Raw genomic sequence first — 8,929 nt, forward strand, 5'->3', positions numbered from 1 at the left:
AGTCCCAAAACCCATCTCCTCTATAGCTATCAGGTAGCCCCATCAGGCTTGGGCCAAGTAGCTAGGTCTTAATGGGAAACATTTAAAGAACAGGGAGGGCAAACTAAATGGAGCGTAGAGGTGAGGGGACAAGGAAGGTGAGAAAGTGAGGATAGAGAAAGAGACAACGATGAAGTCTGTCTAAAGGCCGACTGGGTGGGCGGCGACCAAGGAGGGAGTCCCCGGCCCATCTCTCCTATAGCTAAACCAGGTAGCTCCATCGAGCATCAGACAAAATAGTTCAGTCTCAATACATTGAGAGAGGAGAGAAGGAGAGACATAAATAGAGGGAGGATGCGGGAAGAGACGACAAGGAGAGACGAAAAGAAGTCTGGCTAAAGACCAACTGGGTAGGTGACGTCCAAGGAGGGAATCCCCGACCTGTCTCCCCTATAAATAAACCAGGTATCTCCATCGTGCATCATACAAAATAGCTAGATCTCAAATGATGAGGGAAAACTCACAGGTAAATAGGGTGGGGACTAGGGCGAGGAACAGGTGAGGGCAGAGGTCAATAGCAGGAAAGTGGAGAAAAATAGAGCGGGAGGGGTAGGGGGTAGGTAGTTTGGTACCAGTTACATGGTTACAAACAGTTACTGGAGCATGGTGATGCATACTCAAAAAAGACAAACAAATAGCAATGTTACAAAGGTACATGATACAAGACGAATGTGGCATGGGAGGAAGAGGGGTGAGGTAAGGGAACAGAGGTAGGGGTAGAGACGAGAAGAACTATGTCCAAGGTCAGGCTGGGTCTTCACTCTGTTCCTCTGAGGACCCAGAGGCTTCTGGCTTTTGATCTCCCACTTATCTGGTGCCTCCAGGGCCTCTGTGACTGGGGTTTGTCCGCCTTTGTGCTACAGCCGCCATGTTGGGATCAGGCATGCCGAAAGAGGGAATCAGCTCCACGCTTGATGTTGCCTCCTTGTCTGTGGCTGGGAGTTACTGGCCTTGGAGAGCGCAGGTAAGTGCGCCCCAGCTGAAAGCCCTGCGTACACAACTCCTCCGGCTCACTCAGTGCCCCGCCATCCACAGCAACCAAGACAGCGTACCCTGCAACACCTCTAGTACGGTCCCAGTTCCCGGCACATCTTGCCCTGTATTTGATCGCTTAAAGAGCACAATATGGATGGTGAAATCAACACTGTATAGTCCAGTGTTTGCGCCACATGCTTCATTAGGCGCGGGACAGTGTGGCCCCTCCACGCACGGCTGCCACGATGATCTGCACGCCGCCCCCAGCAGCCTACAACAACACAATGTTGAGATCCTACCCAGCAACGTTGGCTTGCCACTGTCACCGGTGTTCCTCCCACAGTCCACAATAGTCGCACTTAGTCACGAGGTCGGCAAGCGTTTAATCCCAGGGCGCCCAGATAGTAGGACAAAATCACCATTACCACTGTAAGGTGTGCGACGCCGTCATCTCCAATGCACTTATGAAGTAGATTATATGAGTTGTGAAGCACCTTGCCATTGATGCTTATGCTGTATAAGTGCTGTAGTGAGGCGCACTCTCCTTGCACACCACAACTGCCTTCCACATTATATGCCCCCTTTACTCTGCATTATTGCATTTGCCCCAAAGTTCGTGGAGACAGTCGCCTCCCATAGATATCTGCCGCTCCCACACCTTACTTGGAGGACTGTGCACGTCTTAGGTTCCACCTGCGCCGCTGATTCTGCCATTTACACCAGGGGCTGCCATTTTAATAATCCAAACAGGTCTTCCCGGATGTGGCTTACAACCTGGCGATTGGAGCACACAGTCTGGTACCTGATAGCGTTAGTATGATGTGTCAGGAAGGAGCGCTCCCCGATCCATAGCGCCGATTGTACCGGTATTGTACGCCCGCTCAGCACAGGACGCCGCAACATCGGGTCCCGTCTGTCATTTTGTAGAGGTGCTCAGGGAGTCCCACCTCCGTACCGCACCAGCCCTCCTTAATGATGATCAGGCAGCTATTACACTGCCCTCAGAGTTCGCTCTCCACCACGTACAGCCGGTATATCGGCGCCCTGCTGCCATGCATTATCCCACACGTTCTGTGCTGAAGTGGCAGCTCGGCGCTCAGAGGATGTGAAGCGGTGCCATCTTTGCCAGCGCAAAGTTGCTCCCGGAGCCGACCCGCGATGACCAATTTTGCCCGCACTCATTGGCCTTTTTTCACCACCGTCGCTCTCCACAGACACCTTGCACCTTCCGATTCATGAATTTGGCATTTCCATGCAGAACGTCGTCCGCTTAACGCAGGTCAGTGTTGTTTCTTTATTCTGACCGGCGGAGCTGCCTGTCTATCCGCGCGGCTAGACAGGCGGCTGCCAATGACAAGCATTTGGTCAGTGACAATGACAAGCATTTGGTGGGTGGTCCCAGGGCGAGGGAGGTGGTCCCTTGGTCCTTGGGGACCTTGCCCCATCAGTGGCGTGGAAACTGTTGGGTGGTGTGGTGTTTGGTGTGCCTCCTGAAGGTCAAGTGGACGCATTTGTGGTCAACCCATTAATGTTTGGCAGTGTGGTTGACAAAGACGTGGGGACTTGCGCACAACATGGGTTCCAGTGTGTGTCCAGTGGCGTGTGTGGGTGTTGTCACAAGCTGTTTCAGTCTGAGGTTACTAAGGTTGTCAATCTGACCAGTGGATTCCGCTTTGTTGTTGTATTTGGGTAGGAAGTTCATGTCCCTGAGGAGGATGAAGTCCGTGGATGCAAGGGCGTGTGTGCTGATGAGGTTGGTGATGGTGTTACTGAAGTGTGGTGGGGTCTGGGTGGTATGTATAGGAGAGTCACTCTGAGGCTGGTGTTGGGGACGGTGTGGATCTGGAAGTGCATATGCTTGGCGATGCTAAGGGTGTTGTTGGTGTTGTTTGTGACTCTGAGGGAGTCCTTGTGGATGATGGCGATTCCCCCTCCCACTCTGTTGGTGGGCTCTCTGCGGGAGATTTGGTAGCCCTCTTGGATGGCAATGGCGATGCCTTGTGCCTCAGTGACTTTCAGCCTGGTCTTCGTCTGGAAGGCAACATCAGGGGTGGTTGAATGTAGGAGGTCCCAGAGTACGATGGTGTCCTTGCAAGCAGAGTAGGTGTTGAGGAGGATGCATTGCAGTTGGTGGGTAGTCTGTTAGACGGTTTGGGGGGCCGGATGTAGTAGAAGCTGCAGTTCCAGCAGGTGAAGGTCCCTTGGGTGTTTTTTTGGGGTAGCCCAGTAGCAGGAGTCATTTCCAGCATGTGTAGGGACTTGCATCATGAGTCAGTGATCGTGTGGATTTGGTGAACTTGATGCAATCATTGATGTAGCAAAGCTGGATGGTGGTGTGTCTGTTCTCCAGGCAGGAGTAGCTCTCCCACTGAAACTTTGTTGCCTGCTTAGCTATGGGCCTGCATGCTGAAGTACTACTACAATGTCTGAGAAGCAATCAGGAACATTTTGTTGCAGCCCAGTGGTTTACGATGAGAACTCAATTTATGTTGAAGCCTCTCAGCTAAATAAGCATATGTTAATCCACTTCCCCTACTGACCCACTGACCACAAACCACTGCAACAGCCTTGCTAAGATACACTATGAACACTGAAACGTCATGTGGAACCCTTAGGTCAGATTGGTCTGCAACCCAGATGTGTGGAGACACACGTTCATCCTGCACATCCTTACTTAAGGTAACACAGATCCTGTTTAAGCTTCCAATCATACACCAAGATCCATCTATCAGTCCTGGCAAAGATGTTTGTAAGATTTTCTCGTAAGCAACTGATGGCCTTTTTTAAGGCTAATAGCCTCATTAATTACTCACTATCCAGCCTTAATCCCACCCATACTACACAGGTGGCCCTCATACAAATGGCAGACTCTATACGCTGGGAGGTAGATAGAGCTTCCAAGGCGGCGTTGGTGCTGTCCAACATGTCTACAGCATTTGACACCGTAGACTATCACAATCTTCATACCCACATGAAGACCATAGGTGTGTGTTCCTCAGTGCTGAACTGGATATTGTCATAACTATCTGACTGCACACATCAGGTCCGCACCTACATCGACTCCTTAGTCAAAACACACAAGTGGGGTATGCTGCAGGGCTCTGCTCAAAGTACGCATACTTTGGCAATATTTCCATTTCCACGCAGGCTGAATCGATTGCCATGTCTAGAGTCTAAATGATATCATATGCAGAGGATCTACTGATTCAAATCAACTAAAGATCTGTCAGAGCTGCACATTTTGAGCATCACCACAATTGGTACTTGCTGTAGTATGTCACTCTGGGGGTGTACCTCACAAACTTTTATCAATCAAACTCGTGGAAAGTTGGTGTCGTCCTTGCGGGTGGTCTACTGTCCATCTGTGATGGCAATGTAGAAGTAGTGTTTGGGTCTTACTTACAGCCAGGTCACAGTAATGATGGTTTTGTGTTGTGCTGTTGTGTTGATGCGGTAACAGAGTCCAATGTTGTGCTGCTGTAAGTAGCATGTGTGCAGAATAACGCACATGAGCTGCTTGTACGGACCTTCTGCTAGGCGAATCTGCTGTACTTCCTCATGCCACAAATGGTGGCTGAGCGTTAACGCAGAGACGGGGACGCTCATGAAGCCCTGAATTAGCGTGCTTCGAGTTTTTTCCGATCATCACGGAGAAGAACACGTTTTTATTGAAATCACTGATTTGTGCTTTCACCACTACCAGCAGGCGAGGGTAGAATACACCTTAGCGTGTGTAGACCTCCCAGCCTACTTCACACTGGTCCTGAAGAAAACCTCTATAGTCACACGAAGGTTGAAACATGTAGACCTATTTTTTTAAGAAAATCACCACCACTTCTTTTGACACCACAGCCTACCTAATTAGGCAAAGGTGCCACATGTAATTACTTTTATTTGTTGTCCAACCACTCCAAAATAAAGTCTCTGAGTGGGTAGTGTTGTGACAACTTTTAACCACACTTTTACCTACCCTTATCACATATAAACAAAATAAACAGCTCCACTGTAATCAGGTGTCGAAGCACACCTGGATGGCATTCGGCTGTCCGGGTGGGACCCCGATGATGAAGCATGTCACCAAATAGGTTGGTGAGTCAGGGGTCTTCTAAGGACAAAGGATTGTCCCAGATCGGGTTGCAGGGCTTGCACCTCAATACCATACTAATGTATAGGTATTAAGTACCCTCAGTGGTTACTCCTCCATTTGTTTAAGCAGTATGAGTTGCACACACAGCCTGCAAATCTGTAATGTGTGCTCCTAGGGGTTGCCTGATACCAGGTGCATGATTGTCAGGTGTTCACTGTGTGGAGGGTGTCAGGACCATGAGTCGGTAGTGTAACCTGTGTCAATCAATGACCACTGGGCCTTGCACTGTGCACGTTGCAGGCACTAACGGTCCTCCCTTTGTCATGCATGTGGTGCAACTGTTGCATCGAAAATCTGCTGTCTGCCTTAAGAATGGATTACTGGATGGTGGAGCATATTGGAGGCATGTGTGGCGCAGAATCTGGACACTGGCTTTTGCGATGTCACTGGGGATGCAGCATCAGGAATGTCTGAACACATGATGGATGAAGGTGTGAGACACCATGTAAAAGTGGCACACAAAGACAAGGATATTTGCATAGCAGCATGTTACATGTGTATGGAAAGGAAGGAGTGTCTGGTTACTCATGGGTCACTGCTAGAAATTGTGAAAACAATCACCAAATATGACAGCCACAGGACCAGGCACCAAAAGGCCAAGCGGGGCACAGGACAAACAGCATCAGCAAGTGTTGCATGTCCGTTGTGGGTATTAAGCTCAAATAATACATACACAACCATGTATGTCAATCACAATATGGACCATGACCTATTACAAACACCATGCATGTAGAACCTGTACACATAACCACATATGCAGATTCATTGTAAAGTATACCATAGATGACCCATGCAGACTGGCAAGAGATCTGCGGTGACAGTAATGGGGCTGTGAAGCCGAAGCGGCCCTTACCTCCCGGGGCGGCGTCCGAGCATGGGGCCCCTGACCTCCGGGACCGGACATGCAGCGTCCCTAACACCCAGGGCTCCTCCTTTCTTTCTTCCCCTACAGGACCCGGCAGAATCAACAGAAAGCGGAAGACCGGAAGTGAACTCATGTGACCCCGGAAGTGAGGCGACCCTGGAGGAACCGGAAACGACCTCCGCCGACCCCGGAAGTGCTCTTCAGGAACCCTACCCGGAACATAGAAAAGCCGCCAGCGAGGAAGGAAAGGCGTTCCAAGCAGCGGACTCGTGGCAGGAGGCAGCGGCAAGCGAAGAACCATTGAAGGCGAGCAGAGCGGAGCAGAAGAACCGAGACGAGGACGAAGAGGAGGACGTCTGGACAGAAGACTGGTGGCGTCCTCAGGAGGTGGCTGGAGAGCAGCTACAACTCGGATGGGAGTTGCGGCGGGGCACGTGAGTACTCTTTATCCTTTTTCCGTGTTTCCCTGTAGTTAACTGTAAATATTGAAAACATACCCTCACGAGCACGTAACCACTGTATATCGTATTCAATCACCTGCACTGTAGAGAAGACCCGAGCACCGTTGCCCCGACACACGCAACACCCTCTTCCCATTCCCGCTTGCCTGCCTTTCCCAACCTACCTTACCGTCCCCTCCTCACGATCGGTTTTCGATTCCCTCACTCCCCGGTGTAGGTGGAAGTACTCAGAGGTCTTTTGGCCCAGAACTAACTGCCCTGTACTCTTCTCTTCCTTTTATACCTCTGAGGAGTACCAGTGCCCACCTGTGGAACAGACGACATTGGCCCAGCAGAAGAGCACCTCCAGAAGACCCCGCCGAGCCAGGCACTCATCCCTGTTACTCAGCCCTGCACATCTACCTGCGATTCACTCATCGCAGTGAAAGAAGGTGGCCACTGATTAGCACTGGTCTTGTGATGGTGGAATGTCATTGGTGTCGGAGCTGGGGTTGTAGAGGTCTTTCCCGATGTTGAAAACCTCCTTGGTGTTGTGTGAGTTGCTGTGTAGGCGGTTCTTTATGGCGGGCCTCTTGTTAGTCCTGATTAGTTGGTGTTGTTTGCCGGTGGCATTCTTGTGGGATGTGTAGCTGTCCGGTGTTCAGTTGCAGAGCCAGTTCTCCTCCAGTTCCCAAAAGGTGTGTTTTGAGGGCTGGAGGTCTTTGTTGAACCAAGTGGCTTTCTTGTTGTTGCGATTGGTTGCGGAGGTCTTGTGTGGGGCAAGGGTGTGTGCGCTGTTGTCGATCCACTGTATGATGTTGATGGTGGTGGTGTTTATTTTAGGAGTTTTATATAGCGCTGGCTAGACCTGGAGGTATCAGAGCGCTTTACATGAGGTTCCACAAAATTACAAGATCACATCAGTTCAAATATACATCTGTTGCTAGACAAACAATTACAAGAGCATAGAAAACGAGATAAGTGAAGTGTAGAGGGGAAGGGGGTATGGGTAAAGGGGTGGGAGGGAGATACGGCAGAAAGACTAAGGAACGTCTGCCTAAAGTCTGGCCTGGTAGGTGACGGTCGAGGGGGAAGTCCCAAAACCCATCTCCTCTATAGCTATCAGGTAGCTCCATCGGGCTTGGGCCAAGTAGCTAGGTCTTAATGGGAAACATTTAAAGAACAGGGAGGGCAAACTAAATGGAGCGTAGAGGTGAGGGGACAAGGAAGGTGAGAAATGGAGGATAGAGAAAGAGACAACGAGGAAAGACGAAATGAAGTCTGTCTAAAGGCCGACTGGGTGGGCGGCGACCAAGGAGGGAGTCCCCGGCCCATCTCTCCTGTAGCTAAACCAGGTAGCTCCATCGAGCATCAGACAAAATAGTTCAGTCTCAATACATTGAGAGAGGAGAGAAGGAGAGAAATAAATAGAGGGAGGATGTGGGAAGAGACGACAAGGAGAGACGAAAAGAAGTCTGGCTAAAGACCAACTGGGTAGGTGACGTCCAAGGATGGAATCCCCGACCTGTCTCCCCTATAACTAAACCAGGTAGCTCCATCGTGCATCATATAAAATAGCTAGATCTCAAATGATGAGGGAAAACTCACAGGTAAACAGGGTGGGGACTAGGGCGAGGAACAGGTGAGGGCAGAGGTCAATAGCAGGAAAGTGGAGAGAAATAGAGCGGGGAGGGGTAGGGGTAGGTAGTTTGGTACCAGTTACATGGTTACAAACAGTTACTGGAGCATGGTGATGCATACTCAAAAAAGACAAACAAATAGCAATGTGACAAAGGTACATGATACAAGACGAATGTGGCATGGGAGGAAGAGGGGTGAGGTAAGGGAACAGAGGTAGGGGTAGAGACGAGGAGAACTATGTCCAAGGTCCGGCTGGGTCTTCACTCTGTTCCTCTGAGGACCCAGAGGCTTCTGGATTTTGACCTCCCACTTATCTGGTGCCTCCAGGGCCTCTGTGACTGGGGTTTGTCCGCCTTTGTGCTACAGCCGCCATGTTGGGATCAGGCATGCCGAAAGAGGGAATCAGCTCCACGCTTGATGTTGCCTCCTTGTCTGTGGCTGGGAGTTACCTGGCCTTGGAGAGCGCAGGTAAGTGCGCCCCAGCTGAAAGCCCTGCATAAACAACTCCTCCGGCTCACTCAGTGCCCCGCCATCCACAGCAACCAAGACGGCGTACCCTGCAACACCTCTAGTACCGTCCCAGTTCCCGGTACTTCTTGCCCTGTATTAGATCGCTTAAAGAGCACAATATGGATGGTGAAATCAACACTGTATAGTCCAGTGTTTGCGCCACACGCTTCATTTGGCGCGGGACAGTGTGGCCCCTCCACGCACGGCTGCCGCGATGATCTGCACGCCGCCCCCAGCAGCCTACAACAACACAATGTTGTGATCCTACCCAGCAACGTTGGCTTGCCACTGTCACCGGTGTTCCTCCCACAG

Source organism: Lissotriton vulgaris, chromosome 6 (assembly GCF_964263255.1).
Source record: "Lissotriton vulgaris chromosome 6, aLisVul1.2, whole genome shotgun sequence".
Lineage (NCBI taxonomy): Eukaryota > Metazoa > Chordata > Amphibia > Caudata > Salamandridae > Lissotriton > Lissotriton vulgaris.